The 21,156-nt window shown below is 48.8% G+C and overlaps 1 protein-coding gene across 1 annotated transcript in view; it reads left to right on the top strand.

Annotated features, from left to right (window-relative positions):
• The window catches only part of LOC139540071 (uncharacterized), a 78,394-nt gene that overhangs the window by 53,241 nt on the left and 3,997 nt on the right, over positions 1–21,156 (top strand). The window lies entirely within an intron of this gene.

Here is a 21,156-nt window from a genome sequence, read left to right as displayed (position 1 = left end):
AGAGATTGTTCCGGTTTGGAGTCGGAGGGACAGACTCTGGTCTCTATACAATGAAAACAGTTTTTACAGCAGATACTGTCTGCTATGAATTATAGGTATCTTTCACACAAATCTTAACCTTGTGACCCATTCTATATATCTGTTGATCGTCATGTCGGTTGAAACGGGTGTATCTCGGCTATAAAAGACCTTTGTACTTTTGTCTCGGGGGGCTCTCAACGAATGTGATCTGAGAGCGAATCGTCGACCAGCCACGACCAGCCATCATTATCGTAGAGCACTCAATCGATTCACTTTATATGTGTGTGCTTTGTATGAATAAGTGATTAAGGATTTAGTTTAAGTATAACTCTGACTTGTGTGATACGTTTGTCTCTCCTCATTTGATAGTAAAGGAAATTAACCAGCAGCACTTTCTGGAGGCACTGTGGGTAATAGGGCTCTCTGTTCTTTCTGTTTCTCCAACAGAGACGAGACATTTCTGGGGGCATTACAAGCATTCTGGCAGGAGGTAGTAAATCCAGGAGGTAGTAAATCCAGCAGGGTAGTAAATCCAGGAGGGTATTAAATCTAGGAGGGTAGTAAATCCAGGAGGTAGTAAATCCAGGAGGGTGGTAAATCCAGGAGGGTAGTAAATCCAGGAGGGTATTAAATCTAGGAGGGTAGTAAATCCAGGAGGTAGTAAATCCAGGAGGGTGGTAAATCCAGGAGGGTATTAAATCCAGGAGGGTATTAAATCCAGGAGGGGGGTAAATCCAGGAGGGTATTAAATCCAGGAGGGTGGTAAATCCAGGAGGGAATTAAATCCAGGAGGGTAGTAAATCCAGGAGGGTGGTAAATCCAGGAGGTAGTAAATCCAGGAGGGTTTTAAATCCAGGAGGGTAGTAAATCCAGGAGGGTGGTAAATCCAGGAGGTAGTAAATCCAGGAGGGTGGTAAATCCAGGAGGGTAGTAAATCCAGGAGGGTAGTAAATCCAGGAGGGTAGTAAATCCAGGAGGTAGTAAATCCAGGAGGTAGTAAATCCAGGAGGGTGGTAAATCCAGGACTGTAGTAAATCCAGGAGGTAGTAAATCCAGGAGGGTATTAAATCCAGGAGGGTATTAAATCCAGGAGGGTATTAAATCAAGGAGGGTATTAAATCCAGGAGGGGGGTAAATCCAGGAGGGTATTAAATCCAGGAGGGTAGTAAATCCAGGAGGGTGGTAAATCTAGGAGGTAGTAAATCCAGGAGGGTATTAAATCCAGGAGGGTATTAAATCCAGGAGGGTAGTAAATCCAGGAGGGTGGTAAATCTAGGAGGTAGTAAATCCAGGAGGGTATTAAATCTAGGAGGGTAATACATCCAGGAGGGTATTAATCCAGGAGGTAGTAAATCCAGGAGGGTATTAATCCAGGAGGGTGGTAAATCCAGGACTGTAGTAAATCCAGGAGGGAAATAAATCCATCAGGGTAATAAATCCAGGAGGGTGGTAAATCAAGGAGGGTATTAAATCCAGGAGGGTATTAAATCCAGGAGGGTAGTAAATCCAGGAGGGAAGTAAATCCAGGACTGTAGTTAATCCAGGAGGTAGTAAATCCAGGAGGGTGGTAAATTCAAGAGGTAGTAAATCCAAGAGGTAGTCAATCCAGGACTGTAGTAAATCCAGGAGGGTATTAAATCCAGGAGGTAGTAAATCCAGGGTACAGGGTAAAGGACTCTGGTCAACAGTAGTCCACCGTACAGGGAAAAGGACTCTGGTCAACAGTAGTCCACCGTACAGGGTAAAGGACTCTGGTCAACAGTAGTCCACCGTACAGGGAAAAGGACTCTGGTCTACAGTAGTTCACCGTACAGGGTAAAGGACTCTGGTCTACAGTAGTCCACCATACAGGGTAAAGGACTCTATTCAACAGTAGTCCACCGTACAGGGTAAAGGACTCTGGTCAACAGTAGTCCACCGTACAGGGTAAAGGACTCTGGTCTACAGTAGTCCACCGTACAGGGTAAAGGACTCTGGTCAACAGTAGTCCACCGTACAGGGTAAAGGACTCTGGTCAACAGTAGTCCATACAGGGTAAAGGACTCTGGTCAACAGTAGTCCACCCTACAGGGTAAAGGACTCTGGTCTACAGTAGTCCATACAGGGTAAAGGACTCTGGTCAACAGTAGTCCACCGTACAGGGTAAAGGACTCTGGTCAACAGTAGTCCACCGTACAAGGTAAAGGACTCTGGTCAACAGTAGTCCATACAGGGTAAAGGACTCTGGTCTACAGTAGTCCATACAGGGTAAAGGACTCTGGTCAACAGTAGTCCACCGTACAGGGTAAAGGACTCTGGTCTACAGTAGTCCACCGTACAGGGTAAAGGACTCTGGTCAACAGTAGTCCATACAGGGTAAAGGACTCTGGTCTACAGTAGTCCATACAGGGTAAAGGACTCTGGTCAACAGTAGTCCACCGTACAGGGTAAAGGACTCTGGTCTACAGTAGTCCACCGTACAGGGTAAAGGACTCTGGTCAACAGTAGTCCACCGTACAGGGAAAAGGACTCTGGTCAACAGTAGTCCACCGTACAGGGTAAAGGACTCTGGTCAACAGTAGTCCACCGTACAGGGAAAAGGACTCTGGTCTACAGTAGTTCACCGTACAGGGTAAAGGACTCTGGTCTACAGTAGTCCACCATACAGGGTAAAGGACTCTATTCAACAGTAGTCCACCGTACAGGGTAAAGGACTCTGGTCAACAGTAGTCCACCGTACAGGGTAAAGGACTCTGGTCTACAGTAGTCCACCGTACAGGGTAAAGGACTCTGGTCTACAGTAGTCCACCATACAGGTTAAAGGACTCTGGTCTACAGTAGTCCACCGTACAGGGTAAAGGACTCTGGTCAACAGTAGTCCACCGTACAGGGTAAAGGACTCTGGTCAACAGTAGTCCACCGTACAGGGAAAAGGACTCTGGTCAACAGTAGTCCACCGTACAGGGTAAAGGACTCTGGTCAACAGTAGTCCACCGTACAGGGAAAAGGACTCTGGTCTACAGTAGTTCACCGTACAGGGTAAAGGACTCTGGTCTACAGTAGTCCACCATACAGGGTAAAGGACTCTATTCAACAGTAGTCCACCGTACAGGGTAAAGGACTCTGGTCAACAGTAGTCCACCGTACAGGGTAAAGGACTCTGGTCTACAGTAGTCCACCGTACAGGGTAAAGGACTCTGGTCAACAGTAGTCCACCGTACAGGGTAAAGGACTCTGGTCAACAGTAGTCCATACAGGGTAAAGGACTCTGGTCAACAGTAGTCCACCCTACAGGGTAAAGGACTCTGGTCTACAGTAGTCCATACAGGGTAAAGGACTCTGGTCAACAGTAGTCCACCGTACAGGGTAAAGGACTCTGGTCTACAGTAGTCCACCGTACAGGGTAAAGGACTCTGGTCAACAGTAGTCCATACAGGGTAAAGGACTCTGGTCAACAGTAGTCCATACAGGGTAAAGGACTCTGGTCAACAGTAGTCCATACAGGGTAAAGGACTCTGGTCAACAGTAGTCCATACAGGGTAAAGGACTCTTGTCTACAGTAGTCCACCGTACAGGGAAAAGGACTCTGGTCAACAGTAGTCCACCGTACAGGGTAAAGGACTCTGGTCAACAGTAGTCCATTGTACAGGGTAAAGGACTCTGGTCTACAGTAGTCCACCGTACAGGGTAAAGGACTCTGGTCAACAGTAGTCCACCGTACAGGGTAAAGGACTCTGGTCTACAGTAGTCCATACAGGGTAAAGGACTCTGGTCAACAGTAGTCCACCGTACAGGGTAAAGGACTCTGGTCTACAGTAGTCCACCATACAGGTTAAAGGACTCTGGTCAACAGTAGTCCATACAGGGTAAAGGACTCTGGTCTACAGTAGTCCATACAGGGTAAAGGACTCTGGTCTACAGTAGTCCATACAGGGTAAAGGACTCTGGTCTACAGTAGTCCACCATACAGGTTAAAGGACTCTGGTCAACAGTAGTCCATACAGGGTAAAGGACTCTGGTCAACAGTAGTCCACCGTACAGGGTAAAGGACTCTGGTCTACAGTAGTCCATACAGGGTAAAGGACTCTGGTCAACAGTAGTCCACCGTACAGGGTAAAGGACTCTGGTCAACAGTAGTTCACCATACAGGGTAAAGGACTCTGGTCAACAGTAGTCCACCATACAGGGTAAAGGACTCTGGTCAACAGTAGTCCACCATACAGGGTAAAGGACTCTGGTCTACAGTAGTCCACCATACAGGGTAAAGGACTCTGGTCAACAGTAGTCCACCGTACAGGGTAAAGGACTCTGGTCTACAGTAGTCCATACAGGGTAAAGGACTCTGGTCTACAGTAGTCCACCATACAGGGTAAAGGACTCTGGTCAACAGTAGTCCACCGTACAGGGTAAAGGACTCTGGTCAACAGTAGTCCACCGTACAGGGTAAAGGACTCTGGTCAACAGTAGTCCACCATACAGGGTAAAGGACTCTGGTCAACAGTAGTCCATACAGGGTAAAGGACTCTGGTCTACAGTAGTCCACCATACAGGGTAAAGGACTCTGGTCAACAGTAGTCCACCGTACAGGGTAAAGGACTCTGGTCAACAGTAGTCCACCGTACAGGGTAAAGGACTCTGGTCAACAGTAGTCCACCGTACAGGGTAAAGGACTCTGGTCTACAGTAGTCCACCGTACAGGGTAAAGGACTCTGGTCAACAGTAGTCCACCGTACAGGGTAAAGGACTCTGGTCAACAGTAGTCCACCGTACAGGGTAAAGGACTCTGGTCAACAGTAGTCCATACAGGGTAAAGGACTCTGGTCTACAGTAGTCCACCGTACAGGGTAAAGGACTCTGGTCAACAGTAGTCCATACAGGGTAAAGGACTCTGGTCAACAGTAGTCCATACAGGGTAAAGGACTCTGGTCAACAGTAGTCCACCGTACAGGGTAAAGGACTCTGGTCAACAGTAGTCCATACAGGGTAAAGGACTCTGGTCTACAGTAGTCCACCGTACAGGGTAAAGGACTCTGGTCTACAGTAGTCCACCGTACAGGGTAAAGGACTCTGGTCAACAGTAGTCCACCATACAGGGTAAAGGACTCTGGTCAACAGTAGTCCACAGTACAGGGTAAAGGACTCTGGTCTACAGTAGTCCACCGTACAGGGTAAAGGACGCTGGTCAACAGTAGTCCACCGTACAGGGTAAAGGACTCTGGTCAACAGTAGACCACCGTACAGGGAAACGGACTCTGGTCAACAGTAGTCCATACAGGGTAAAGGACTCTGGTCAACAGTAGACCACCGTACAGGGTAAAGGACTCTGGTCTACAGTAGTCCACCATACAGGGTAAAGGACTCTGGTCAACAGTAGTCCATACAGGGTAAAGGACTCTGGTCCACAGTAGTCCACCGTACAGGGAAAAGGACTCTGGTCAACAGTAGTCCACCGTACAGGGTAAAGGACTCTGGTCAACAGTAGTCCACCGTACAGGGTAAAGGACTCTGGTCTACAGTAGTCCACCGTACAGGGTAAAGGACTCTGGTCAACAGTAGTCCACCGTACAGGGTAAAGGACTCTGGTCTACAGTAGTCCACCATACAGGGTAAAGGACTCTGGTCAACAGTAGTCCACCGTACAGGGTAAAGGACTCCTGTCAACAGTAGTCCACCGTACAGGGTAAAGGACTCTGGTCAACAGTAGTCCACCGTACAGGGTAAAGGACTCTGGTCTACAGTAGTCCACCGTACAGGGTAAAGGACTCTGGTCAACAGTAGTCCACCGTACAGGGTAAAGGACTAAGGTTAACAGTTGTCCACCGTACAGGGTAAAGGACTCTGGTCTACAGTAGTCCACCGTACAGGGTAAAGGACTCTGGTCAACAGTAGTCCACCGTACAAGGTAAAGGACTCTGGTCTACAGTAGTCCACCGTACAGGGTAAAGGACTCTGGTCTACAGTAGTCCATACAGGGTAAAGGACTCTGGTCAACAGTAGTCCACCATACAGGGTAAAGGACTCAGGTCAACAGTAGTCCACCGTACAGGGTAAAGGACTCTGGTCAACAGTAGTCCACCGTACAGGGTAAAGGACTCTGGTCAACAGTAGTCCACCGTACAGGGTAAAGGACTCTGGTCTACAGTAGTCCACCGTACAGGGTAAAGGACTCTGGTCAACAGTAGTCCACCGTACAGGGTAAAGGACTCTGGTCAACAGTAGTCCACCGTACAGGGTAAAGGACTCTGGTCGACAGTAGTCCACCGTACAGGGTATAGGACTCTGGTCAACAGTAGTCCACCGTACAGGGTAAAGGACTCTGGTCAACAGTAGTCCATACAGGGTAAAGGACTCTGGTCAACAGTAGTCCATACAGGGTAAAGGACTCTGGTCAACAGTAGTCCATACAGGGTAAAGGACTCTGGTCAACAGTAGTCCATACAGGGTAAAGGACTCTTGTCTACAGTAGTCCACCGTACAGGGAAAAGGACTCTGGTCAACAGTAGTCCACCGTACAGGGTAAAGGACTCTGGTCAACAGTAGTCCATTGTACAGGGTAAAGGACTCTGGTCTACAGTAGTCCACCGTACAGGGTAAAGGACTCTGGTCTACAGTAGTCCACCATACAGGTTAAAGGACTCTGGTCTACAGTAGTCCATACAGGGTAAAGGACTCTGGTCAACAGTAGTCCACCGTACAGGGTAAAGGACTCTGGTCTACAGTAGTCCACCATACAGGTTAAAGGACTCTGGTCAACAGTAGTCCATACAGGGTAAAGGACTCTGGTCTACAGTAGTCCATACAGGGTAAAGGACTCTGGTCTACAGTAGTCCATACAGGGTAAAGGACTCTGGTCTACAGTAGTCCACCATACAGGTTAAAGGACTCTGGTCAACAGTAGTCCATACAGGGTAAAGGACTCTGGTCAACAGTAGTCCACCGTACAGGGTAAAGGACTCTGGTCTACAGTAGTCCATACAGGGTAAAGGACTCTGGTCAACAGTAGTCCATACAGGGTAAAGGACTCTGGTCAACAGTAGTCCACCGTACAGGGTAAAGGACTCTGGTCAACAGTAGTTCACCATACAGGGTAAAGGACTCTGGTCAACAGTAGTCCACCATACAGGGTAAAGGACTCTGGTCAACAGTAGTTCACCATACAGGGTAAAGGACTCTGGTCTACAGTAGTCCACCATACAGGGTAAAGGACTCTGGTCAACAGTAGTCCACCGTACAGGGTAAAGGACTCTGGTCTACAGTAGTCCATACAGGGTAAAGGACTCTGGTCTACAGTAGTCCATACAGGGTAAAGGACTCTGGTCTACAGTAGTCCACCATACAGGGTAAAGGACTCTGGTCAACAGTAGTCCATACAGGGTAAAGGACTCTGGTCAACAGTAGTCCACCGTACAGGGTAAAGGACTCTGGTCAACAGTAGTCCATTCAGGGTAAAGGACTCTGGTCTACAGTAGTCCATACAGGGTAAAGGACTCTGGTCTACAGTAGTCCACCATACAGGGTAAAGGACTCTGGTCAACAGTAGTCCACCGTACAGGGTAAAGGACTCTGGTCAACAGTAGTCCACCGTACAGGGTAAAGGACTCTGGTCAACAGTAGTCCATACAGGGTAAAGGACTCTGGTCTACAGTAGTCCACCATACAGGGTAAAGGACTCTGGTCAACAGTAGTCCACCGTACAGGGTAAAGGACTCTGGTCAACAGTAGTCCACCGTACAGGGTAAAGGACTCTGGTCAACAGTAGTCCACCGTACAGGGTAAAGGACTCTGGTCTACAGTAGTCCACCGTACAGGGTAAAGGACTCTGGTCAACAGTAGTCCACCGTACAGGGTAAAGGACTCTGGTCAACAGTAGTCCACCGTACAGGGTAAAGGACTCTGGTCAACAGTAGTCCATACAGGGTAAAGGACTCTGGTCTACAGTAGTCCACCGTACAGGGTAAAGGACTCTGGTCAACAGTAGTCCATACAGGGTAAAGGACTCTGGTCAACAGTAGTCCATACAGGGTAAAGGACTCTGGTCAACAGTAGTCCACCGTACAGGGTAAAGGACTCTGGTCAACAGTAGTCCATACAGGGTAAAGGACTCTGGTCTACAGTAGTCCACCGTACAGGGTAAAGGACTCTGGTCTACAGTAGTCCACCGTACAGGGTAAAGGACTCTGGTCTACAGTAGTCCATACAGGGTAAAGGACTCTGGTCTACAGAGTCAGGATACAGGGTACAGGCTCGGCGTACAAATCCACCGGAGGGTAAAGGACTCTGGTCTACAGTAGTTCACCATACAGGTACGAAGGACTCTGTTAAAGTAGTCCACCTACAGGTAGGATTGTGAACAGAGCACCACAGGGTAAAGGACTCTGGTCTACAGTAGTCCACCGTACAGGGTAAAGGACTCTGGTCAACAGTAGTCCACCGTACAGGGTAAAGGACTCTGGTCTACAGTAGTCCACCATACAGGGTAAAGGACTCTGGTCAACAGTAGTCCACCGTACAGGGTAAAGGACTCCTGTCAACAGTAGTCCACCGTACAGGGTAAAGGACTCTGGTCAACAGTAGTCCACCGTACAGGGTAAAGGACTCTGGTCTACAGTAGTCCACCGTACAGGGTAAAGGACTCTGGTCAACAGTAGTCCACCGTACAGGGTAAAGGACTAAGGTTAACAGTAGTCCACCGTACAGGGTAAAGGACTCTGGTCTACAGTAGTCCACCGTACAGGGTAAAGGACTCTGGTCAACAGTAGTCCACCGTACAAGGTAAAGGACTCTGGTCTACAGTAGTCCACCGTACAGGGTAAAGGACTCTGGTCTACAGTAGTCCATACAGGGTAAAGGACTCTGGTCAACAGTAGTCCACCATACAGGGTAAAGGACTCTGGTCAACAGTAGTCCACCGTACAGGGTAAAGGACTCTGGTCAACAGTAGTCCACCGTACAGGGTAAAGGACTCTGGTCAACAGTAGTCCACCGTACAGGGTAAAGGACTCTGGTCTACAGTAGTCCACCGTACAGGGTAAAGGACTCTGGTCAACAGTAGTCCACCGTACAGGGTAAAGGACTCTGGTCAACAGTAGTCCACCGTACAGGGTAAAGGACTCTGGTCTACAGTAGTCCACCGTACAGGGTATAGGACTCTGGTCAACAGTAGTCCACCGTACAGGGTAAAGGACTCTGGTCAACAGTAGTCCATACAGGGTAAAGGACTCTGGTCAACAGTAGTCCATACAGGGTAAAGGACTCTGGTCAACAGTAGTCCATACAGGGTAAAGGACTCTGGTCAACAGTAGTCCATACAGGGTAAAGGACTCTTGTCTACAGTAGTCCACCGTACAGGGAAAAGGACTCTGGTCAACAGTAGTCCACCGTACAGGGTAAAGGACTCTGGTCAACAGTAGTCCATTGTACAGGGTAAAGGACTCTGGTCTACAGTAGTCCACCGTACAGGGTAAAGGACTCTGGTCTACAGTAGTCCACCATACAGGTTAAAGGACTCTGGTCTACAGTAGTCCATACAGGGTAAAGGACTCTGGTCAACAGTAGTCCACCGTACAGGGTAAAGGACTCTGGTCTACAGTAGTCCACCATACAGGTTAAAGGACTCTGGTCAACAGTAGTCCATACAGGGTAAAGGACTCTGGTCTACAGTAGTCCATACAGGGTAAAGGACTCTGGTCTACAGTAGTCCATACAGGGTAAAGGACTCTGGTCTACAGTAGTCCACCATACAGGTTAAAGGACTCTGGTCAACAGTAGTCCATACAGGGTAAAGGACTCTGGTCAACAGTAGTCCACCGTACAGGGTAAAGGACTCTGGTCTACAGTAGTCCATACAGGGTAAAGGACTCTGGTCAACAGTAGTCCATACAGGGTAAAGGACTCTGGTCAACAGTAGTCCACCGTACAGGGTAAAGGACTCTGGTCAACAGTAGTTCACCATACAGGGTAAAGGACTCTGGTCAACAGTAGTCCACCATACAGGGTAAAGGACTCTGGTCAACAGTAGTTCACCATACAGGGTAAAGGACTCTGGTCTACAGTAGTCCACCATACAGGGTAAAGGACTCTGGTCAACAGTAGTCCACCGTACAGGGTAAAGGACTCTGGTCTACAGTAGTCCATACAGGGTAAAGGACTCTGGTCTACAGTAGTCCATACAGGGTAAAGGACTCTGGTCTACAGTAGTCCACCATACAGGGTAAAGGACTCTGGTCAACAGTAGTCCATACAGGGTAAAGGACTCTGGTCAACAGTAGTCCACCGTACAGGGTAAAGGACTCTGGTCAACAGTAGTCCATTCAGGGTAAAGGACTCTGGTCTACAGTAGTCCATACAGGGTAAAGGACTCTGGTCTACAGTAGTCCACCATACAGGGTAAAGGACTCTGGTCAACAGTAGTCCACCGTACAGGGTAAAGGACTCTGGTCAACAGTAGTCCACCGTACAGGGTAAAGGACTCTGGTCAACAGTAGTCCATACAGGGTAAAGGACTCTGGTCTACAGTAGTCCACCATACAGGGTAAAGGACTCTGGTCAACAGTAGTCCACCGTACAGGGTAAAGGACTCTGGTCAACAGTAGTCCACCGTACAGGGTAAAGGACTCTGGTCAACAGTAGTCCACCGTACAGGGTAAAGGACTCTGGTCTACAGTAGTCCACCGTACAGGGTAAAGGACTCTGGTCAACAGTAGTCCACCGTACAGGGTAAAGGACTCTGGTCAACAGTAGTCCACCGTACAGGGTAAAGGACTCTGGTCAACAGTAGTCCATACAGGGTAAAGGACTCTGGTCTACAGTAGTCCACCGTACAGGGTAAAGGACTCTGGTCAACAGTAGTCCATACAGGGTAAAGGACTCTGGTCAACAGTAGTCCATACAGGGTAAAGGACTCTGGTCAACAGTAGTCCACCGTACAGGGTAAAGGACTCTGGTCAACAGTAGTCCATACAGGGTAAAGGACTCTGGTCTACAGTAGTCCACCGTACAGGGTAAAGGACTCTGGTCTACAGTAGTCCACCGTACAGGGTAAAGGACTCTGGTCAACAGTAGTCCACCATACAGGGTAAAGGACTCTGGTCAACAGTAGTCCACAGTACAGGGTAAAGGACTCTGGTCTACAGTAGTCCACCGTACAGGGTAAAGGACTCTGGTCAACAGTAGTCCACCGTACAGGGTAAAGGACTCTGGTCAACAGTAGACCACCGTACAGGGAAACGGACTCTGGTCAACAGTAGTCCATACAGGGTAAAGGACTCTGGTCAACAGTAGACCACCGTACAGGGTAAAGGACTCTGGTCTACAGTAGTCCACCATACAGGGTAAAGGACTCTGGTCAACAGTAGTCCATACAGGGTAAAGGACTCTGGTCCACAGTAGTCCACCGTACAGGGAAAAGGACTCTGGTCAACAGTAGTCCACCGTACAGGGTAAAGGACTCTGGTCAACAGTAGTCCACCGTACAGGGTAAAGGACTCTGGTCTACAGTAGTCCACCGTACAGGGTAAAGGACTCTGGTCAACAGTAGTCCACCGTACAGGGTAAAGGACTCTGGTCTACAGTAGTCCACCATACAGGGTAAAGGACTCTGGTCAACAGTAGTCCACCGTACAGGGTAAAGGACTCCTGTCAACAGTAGTCCACCGTACAGGGTAAAGGACTCTGGTCAACAGTAGTCCACCGTACAGGGTAAAGGACTCTGGTCTACAGTAGTCCACCGTACAGGGTAAAGGACTCTGGTCAACAGTAGTCCACCGTACAGGGTAAAGGACTAAGGTTAACAGTAGTCCACCGTACAGGGTAAAGGACTCTGGTCTACAGTAGTCCACCGTACAGGGTAAAGGACTCTGGTCAACAGTAGTCCACCGTACAAGGTAAAGGACTCTGGTCTACAGTAGTCCACCGTACAGGGTAAAGGACTCTGGTCTACAGTAGTCCATACAGGGTAAAGGACTCTGGTCAACAGTAGTCCACCATACAGGGTAAAGGACTCTGGTCAACAGTAGTCCACCGTACAGGGTAAAGGACTCTGGTCAACAGTAGTCCACCGTACAGGGTAAAGGACTCTGGTCAACAGTAGTCCACCGTACAGGGTAAAGGACTCTGGTCTACAGTAGTCCACCGTACAGGGTAAAGGACTCTGGTCAACAGTAGTCCACCGTACAGGGTAAATGACTCTGGTCAACAGTAGTCCACCGTACAGGGTAAAGGACTCTGGTCTACAGTAGTCCACCGTACAGGGTATAGGACTCTGGTCAACAGTAGTCCACCGTACAGGGTAAAGGACTCTGGTCAACAGTAGTCCATACAGGGTAAAGGACTCTGGTCAACAGTAGTCCATACAGGGTAAAGGACTCTGGTCAACAGTAGTCCATACAGGGTAAAGGACTCTGGTCAACAGTAGTCCATACAGGGTAAAGGACTCTTGTCTACAGTAGTCCACCGTACAGGGAAAAGGACTCTGGTCAACAGTAGTCCACCGTACAGGGTAAAGGATTCTGGTCAACAGTAGTCCATTGTACAGGGTAAAGGACTCTGGTCTACAGTAGTCCACCGTACAGGGTAAAGGACTCTGGTCAACAGTAGTCCACCGTACAGGGTAAAGGACTCTGGTCTACAGTAGTCCATACAGGGTAAAGGACTCTGGTCAACAGTAGTCCACCGTACAGGGTAAAGGACTCTGGTCTACAGTAGTCCACCATACAGGTTAAAGGACTCTGGTCAACAGTAGTCCATACAGGGTAAAGGACTCTGGTCTACAGTAGTCCATACAGGGTAAAGGACTCTGGTCTACAGTAGTCCATACAGGGTAAAGGACTCTGGTCAACAGTAGTCCACCGTACAGGGTAAAGGACTCCTGTCAACAGTAGTCCACCGTACAGGGTAAAGGACTCTGGTCAACAGTAGTCCACCGTACAGGGTAAAGGACTCTGGTCTACAGTAGTCCACCGTACAGGGTAAAGGACTCTGGTCAACAGTAGTCCACCGTACAGGGTAAAGGACTAAGGTTAACAGTAGTCCACCGTACAGGGTAAAGGACTCTGGTCTACAGTAGTCCACCGTACAGGGTAAAGGACTCTGGTCAACAGTAGTCCACCGTACAGGGTAAAGGACTCTGGTCTACAGTAGTCCACCGTACAGGGTAAAGGACTCTGGTCTACAGTAGTCCATACAGGGTAAAGGACTCTGGTCAACAGTAGTCCACCATACAGGGTAAAGGACTCTGGTCAACAGTAGTCCACCGTACAGGGTAAAGGACTCTGGTCAACAGTAGTCCACCGTACAGGGTAAAGGACTCTGGTCAACAGTAGTCCACCGTACAGGGTAAAGGACTCTGGTCTACAGTAGTCCACCGTACAGGGTAAAGGACTCTGGTCAACAGTAGTCCACCGTACAGGGTAAATGACTCTGGTCAACAGTAGTCCACCGTACAGGGTAAAGGACTCTGGTCTACAGTAGTCCACCGTACAGGGTAAAGGACTCTGGTCAACAGTAGTCCACCGTACAGGGTAAAGGACTCTGGTCAACAGTAGTCCACCGTACAGGGTAAAGGACTCTGGTCAACAGTAGTCCACCGTACAGGGTAAAGGACTCTGGTCAACAGTAGTCCACCGTACAGGGTAAAGGACTCTGGTCAACAGTAGTCCATACAGGGTAAAGGACTCTGGTCAACAGTAGTCCACCGTACAGGGTAAAGGACTCTGGTCTACAGTAGTCCACCGTACAGGGTAAAGGACTCTGGTCAACAGTAGTCCATACAGGGTAAAGGACTCTGGTCAACAGTAGTCCACCGTACAGGGTAAAGGACTCTGGTCTACAGTAGTCCACCGTACAGGGTAAAGGACTCTGGTCAACAGTAGTCCACCGTACAGGGTAAAGGACTCTGGTCAACAGTAGTCCATACAGGGTAAAGGACTCTGGTCTACAGTAGTCCATACAGGGTAAAGGACTCTGGTCTACAGTAGTCCACCGTACAGGGTAAAGGACTCTGGTCTTCCGGGTTGGAGCGTGCGGTCGCATTCGCACTTCGGTCCGCAGGTAGTATAACTTTTCATTACATTTCATTACATTTCATTATAGTACAACGGTTTGATTTGTCTAATCTTAGCAATTTCTTCTTAGCTAGCTACATAGCCGTCTTTGTATCAAAGATAATTGCGTAATTATCGTATTTCGTCGTTCTAACGTAGTCTACACTGCTATCTGCCCAGCAGCTAGCCAGCTAGCAAACGTCCACCGTCTACCGAATAGCAGCACTGTAGAAACTATTACACTCAACTGAACGACTTGATTAGTGTAGTGTTAGCTAGCTACATAGTTGTCTTTGCGGTCTTCGTATCCAAGATAATTGTGTAGTTTAGAGTGTGTAGTTTTAGAGTGATTATCTTAATTTACCGAGGTTAGCTAGCCAGCTATTTGTCGTCCTTAACGTAGGAGACACTGCTAGCTAGCCAACAGCTAGCCAACGTCTACCGAATAGAACTTCCGCACTCAACAACCCGGTCGCATTCCGCTTCGCTCCACAGGTAGTATCACATTTTCATTTCATTTCATTACAGTACAACGGTTTGATTTGTTTGATCGTAGCTAGCTACATAGCTAGCTACATAGCCGTCTTTGTATCAAAGATAATTGTGTAGTCTAGAGCGATTTTCTAGGTTAGCTAGCCAGCTATTGTCGTTCTTTTAACGCAACGTAACGTAATCAACACTGCTAGCTAGCCAGCTAGCCCCCGAATAGCAGCACTGTAGAAACTATTACACTCAACGGAACGACTTGATTAGTGTAGTGTCAACAACGCAGCCACTGCCAGCTAGCCTACAAAGTCAACAACGCAGCCACTGCCAGCTAGCCTACTTCAGCAGTACTGTATCATTTTAATCATTTTAGTCAATAAGATTCTTGCTACGTAAGCTTAACTTTCTGAACATTCGAGACGTATAGTCCACTTGTCATTCCAATCTCCTTTGCATTAGCGTAGCCTCTTCTGTAGCCTGTCAACTATGTGTCTGTCTATCCCTGTTCTCTCCTCTCTGCACAGACCATACAAACGCTCCACACCGCGTGGCCGCGGCCACCCTAATCTGGTGGTCCCAGCGCGCACGACCCACGTGGAGTTCCAGGTCTCCGGTAGCCTCTGGAACTGCCGATCTGCGGCCAACAAGGCAGAGTTCATCTCAGCCTATGCCTCCCTCCAGTCCCTCGACTTCTTGGCACTGACGGAAACATGGATCACCACAGATAACACTGCTACTCCTACTGCTCTCTCTTCGTCCGCCCACGTGTTCTCGCACACCCCGAGAGCTTCTGGTCAGCGGGGTGGTGGCACCGGGATCCTCATCTCTCCCAAGTGGTCATTCTCTCTTTCTCCCCTTACCCATCTGTCTATCGCCTCCTTTGAATTCCATGCTGTCACAGTTACCAGCCCTTTCAAGCTTAACATCCTTATCATTTATCGCCCTCCAGGTTCCCTCGGAGAGTTCATCAATGAGCTTGATGCCTTGATAAGCTCCTTTCCTGAGGACGGCTCACCTCTCACAGTTCTGGGCGACTTTAACCTCCCCACGTCTACCTTTGACTCATTCCTCTCTGCCTCCTTCTTTCCACTCCTCTCCTCTTTTGACCTCACCCTCTCACCTTCCCCCCCTACTCACAAGGCAGGCAATACGCTCGACCTCATCTTTACTAGATGCTGTTCTTCCACTAACCTCATTGCAACTCCCCTCCAAGTCTCCGACCACTACCTTGTATCCTTTTCCCTCTCGCTCTCATCCAACACTTCCCACACTGCCCCTACTCGGATGGTATCGCGCCGTCCCAACCTTCGCTCTCTCTCCCCCGCTACTCTCTCCTCTTCCATCCTATCATCTCTTCCCTCTGCTCAAACCTTCTCCAACCTATCTCCTGATTCTGCCTCCTCAACCCTCCTCTCCTCCCTTTCTGCATCCTTTGACTCTCTATGTCCCCTATCCTCCAGGCCGGCTCGGTCCTCCCCTCCCGCTCCGTGGCTCGACGACTCATTGCGAGCTCACAGAACAGGGCTCCGGGCAGCCGAGCGGAAATGGAGGAAAACTCGCCTCCCTGCGGACCTGGCATCCTTTCACTCCCTCCTCTCTACATTTTCCTCTTCTGTCTCTGCTGCTAAAGCCACTTTCTACCACTCTAAATTCCAAGCATCTGCCTCTAACCCTAGGAAGCTCTTTGCCACCTTCTCCTCCCTCCTGAATCCTCCTCCCCCTCCCCCCCTCCTCCCTCTCTGCAGATGACTTCGTCAACCATTTTGAAAAGAAGGTCAACGACATCCGATCCTCGTTTGCTAAGTCAAACGACACCGCTGGTTCTGCTCACACTGCCCTACCCTGTGCTCTGAACTCTTTCTCCCCTCTCTCTCCAGATGAAATCTCGCGTCTTGTGACGGCCGGCCGCCCAACAACCTGCCCGCTTGACCCTATCCCCTCCTCTCTTCTCCAGACCATTTCCGGAGACCTTCTCCCTTACCTCACCTCGCTCATCAACTCATCCCTGACCACTGCCTACGTCCCTTCCGTCTTCAAGAGAGCGAGAGTTGCACCCCTTCTGAAAAAACCTACACTCGATCCCTCCGATGTCAACAACTACAGACCAGTATCCCTTCTTTCTTTTCTCTCCAAAACTCTTGAACGTGCCGTCCTTGGCCAGCTCTCCCGCTATCTCTCTCAGAATGACCTTCTTGATCCAAATCAGTCAGGTTTCAAGACTAGTCATTCAACTGAGACTGCTCTTCTCTGTATCACGGAGGCGCTCCGCACTGCTAAAGCTAACTCTCTCTCCTCTGCTCTCATCCTTCTAGACCTATCGGCTGCCTTCGATACTGTGAACCATCAGATCCTCCTCTCCACCCTCTCCGAGTTGGGCATCTCCGGCGCGGCCCACGCTTGGATTGCGTCCTACCTGACAGGTCGCTCCTACCAGGTGGCGTGGCGAGAATCTGTCTCCTCACCACGTGCTCTCACCACTGGTGTCCCCCAGGGCTCTGTTCTAGGCCCTCTCCTATTCTCGCTATACACCAAGTCACTTGGCTCTGTCATAATCTCACATGGTCTCTCCTATCATTGCTATGCAGACGACACACAATTAATCTTCTCCTTTCCCCCTTCTGATGACCAGGTGGCGAATCGCATCTCTGCATGTCTGGCAGACATATCAGTGTGGATGACGGATCACCACCTCAAGCTGAACCTCGGCAAGACGGAGCTGCTCTTCCTCCCGGGGAAGGACTGCCCGTTCCATGATCTCGCCATCACGGTTGACAACTCCATTGTGTCCTCCTCCCAGAGCGCTAAGAACCTTGGCGTGATCCTGGACAACACCCTGTCGTTCTCAACTAACATCAAGGCGGCGGCCCGTTCCTGTAGGTTCATGCTCTACAACATCCGCAGAGTACGACCCTGCCTCACACAGGAAGCGGCGCAGGTCCTAATCCAGGCACTTGTCATCTCCCGTCTGGATTACTGCAACTCGCTGTTGGCTGGGCTCCCTGCCTGTGCCATTAAACCCCTACAACTCATCCAGAACGCCGCAGCCCGTCTGGTGTTCAACCTTCCCAAGTTCTCTCACGTCACCCCGCTCCTCCGCTCTCTCCACTGGCTTCCAGTTGAAGCTCGCATCCGCTACAAGACCATGGTGCTTGCCTACGGAGCTGTGAGGGGAACGGCACCTCAGTACCTCCAGGCTCTGATCAGGCCCTACACCCAAACAAGGGCACTGCGTTCATCCACCTCTGGCCTGCTCGCCTCCCTACCACTGAGGAAGTACAGTTCCCGCTCAGCCCAGTCAAAACTGTTCGCTGCTCTGGCCCCCCAATGGTGGAACAAACTCCCTCACGACGCCAGGACAGCGGAGTCAATCACCACCTTCCGGAGACACCTGAAACCCCACCTCTTTAAGGAATACCTAGGATAGGATAAAGTAATCCTTCTCACCCCCCCCCCCCCCCCCCCTTAAAAGATTTAGATGCACTATTGTAAAGTGGCTGTTCCACTGGATGTCATAAGGTGAATGCACCAATTTGTAAGTCGCTCTGGATAAGAGCGTCTGCTAAATGACTTAAATGTAATGTATGTAAATGTCTACAGTAGTCCATACAGGGTAAAGGACTCTGGTCAACAGTAGTCCATACAGGGTAAAGGACTCTGGTCAACAGTAGTCCACCGTACAGGGTAAAGGACTCTGGTCAACAGTAGTCCACCGTACAGGGTAAAGGACTCTGGTCAACAGTAGTCCACCGTACAGGGTAAAGGACTCTGGTCAACAGTAGTCCACCGTACAGGGAAAAGGACTCTGGTCTACAGTAGTCCACCGTACAGGGTAAAGGGTGTCATTTGGTAAGCAACCATTCTTTATTTCCAGAGGGTCAACATTACGACAGACATCTGCCAGAGCTCCTGATAGAAACACCAGGCGTATCTGTTCTATATACAATATTTCTACGTTAAACATTACACAACATTGTGGTCTAAGAAATATGGATCCCGCTCACCGCCCAGACCTAATCCAATCAGCACACTGTGTTTATGTCAGGAGGTATTCTGAGATTCACATTTGACCTTTACATCTCCTCATAGGAGGATGTTATTGCGAGTGACATTTCTTCACACACACGCACCACACACACAGACACACAACTACACACACACACACACACACACACACACACACACACACACACACACACACACACACACACACACACACACACACACACACACACACACACCACACACACAGACACACACACACACACACACACACACACACACACACACACACACACACACACACACACACACACACACACACACACACACCACATAGACACCACATAGACACACACACACACAGACACACACACACCACACACACAAACACACACACACACACACACACACACACACACACACACACACACACACACACACACACACACACACACACACACACACACACACACACACACACACACACACACACCACACACACAGACACACACACACACCACACAGACACAGACACACACACACACACACACACACACACACACACACACACACACACACACACACACACACACACACACACACACACACACACACACACACACACACACACCACACACACCACACACAGCCAGGTGACCTGCTGTACCATACATTCAGTGCTCCCTGACATCTCTATTCCATGTCCAGTCTGAATATATAGAACACTGTGTATAGCTTCCTCCCTCCCTCTCTCCCTCTCTCTCTCCCTCCTTCACCTTCTTCCTCCCTCCCTCCCTCCCTGTTCTCCCTCCCTCCCTCCTTCACCTTCTTCCTCCCTTCCTCCCTCCCTCTCTATCTCCCTCCCTCACCCTCTTCCTCCTCCCTCCCTCCCTCTTCTCCCTCTCTCCCTCCCTCACCTTCTTCCTCCCTCCCTCCCTGCCTCTATCCCTCCCTCACCCTCTTCCCCACTTTCTCCCCCTCTCTCTACCCTCATCCCTTTCCCTCCCTCAGTACCCCCCCATCTCACCCCATCTCTCTCTACCCCATCCCTCCACCCTCTTTCTACCACCCCCCCCCCCCTCTCTCTCTCTCTCTCTCTCTCTCTCTCTCTCTCCCCACCTCCTGTTACAGTGACAGGTATTAAACGGAGAAACAGCCATTCCAGTCAGGCAATCATCGGGTCAGCTCTAAACAGTGTTGGGTGATACCCTTAAGGGGTCCTGCCTGCCTGGCTCCCTGGCGCTGTGCTGATCCCCATTATACGGAGGGTGGACTGTCACCACCGACACGATACCAAGCTCCTGTGTGTGTGTGTGTGTGTGTGTGTGTGTGTGTGTGTGTGTGTGTGTGTGTGTGTGTGTGTGTGTGTGTCTGTGTGTGTGTGTGTGTGTGTGTGTGTGTGTGTGTGTGTGTGTGTGTGTGTGTGTGTGTGTGTGTGTGTGTGTGTGTCTGTGTGGTGTGTGTGTCTGTGTGGTGTGTGTGTCTGTGTGGTGTGTGTGTGTGTGTGTCTTGCTCCAGCCTTACCCCCTCAAACGACCCCTTTCGTGTTACTGTCTTAAAAAAATATATATGTTTTGATTTTTACAAACAAATACCAACAAACAAAAGAGGCAAACAAGCATACATACAAACGTTTTGTTTCTCATTTTAGTTAAAGTAGTTCCATATTGTTTAAATTCATTTATAAAGTGAAAAAACGTTTTTGAATTAGACCATATGGCATTTGTGGATGTGAAATGTCCCCTAGTATTATTAGCAGTTGAATTAAATATACTACATTTTTCTCAATGTCAAAATTTCTGAAATAAATCATTATATCAAAAACCATTAAAATTGTACAACCGGTCCTATTTTCTTTGTAACAAAGTTTTATACGTCAATCCTAAAAATAATACTATAAATACAGGTAAAAAAAAACAAATGAAAAAACCTTCTCCATTCCACAGAAATCACAATTATATAAATTATCACACTTACAGTGGGGAGAACAAGTATTTGATACACTGCCGATTTTGCAGGTTTTCCTACTTACAAAGCATGTAGAGGTCTGTAATTTTTATCATAGGTACACTTCAACTGTGAGAGACGGAATCTAAAACAAAAATCCAGAAAATCACATTGTAGGATTTTTAAGTAATTAATTTGCATTTTATTGCATGACATAAGTATTTGATCACCTACCGACCAGTAAGAATTCCGGCTCTCACAGACCTGTTAGTTTTTCTTTAAGAAGCCCACCTGTTCTCCACTCATTACCTGTATTAACTGCACCTGTTTGAGCTCGTTACCTGTATAAAAGACACCTGTCCACACACTCAATCAAACAGACTCCAACCTCTCCACAATAGCCAAGACCAGAGAGATGTGTAAGGACATCAATCAAATACTTATGTCATGCAATAAAATGCAAATTAATTACTTAAAAATCATACAATGTGATTTTCTGGATTTTTGTTTTAGATTCCGTCTCCCACAGTTGAAGTGTACCTATGATAAAAATTACAGACCTCTACATGCTTTGTAAGTAGGAAAACTTGCAAAATCGGCAGTGTATCAAATACTTGTTCTCCCCACTGTATATTCAGCTTGAATATTTCCAAAACACGTTTTACAGGACAAAATCCGTGTAACA

Source organism: Salvelinus alpinus, chromosome 1 (genome assembly GCF_045679555.1).
Source record: "Salvelinus alpinus chromosome 1, SLU_Salpinus.1, whole genome shotgun sequence".
Classification (NCBI taxonomy): domain Eukaryota; kingdom Metazoa; phylum Chordata; class Actinopteri; order Salmoniformes; family Salmonidae; genus Salvelinus; species Salvelinus alpinus.
Note: the sequence above shows the minus strand (reverse complement) of the source record. Positions and strands in the feature narration are given on the sequence as shown.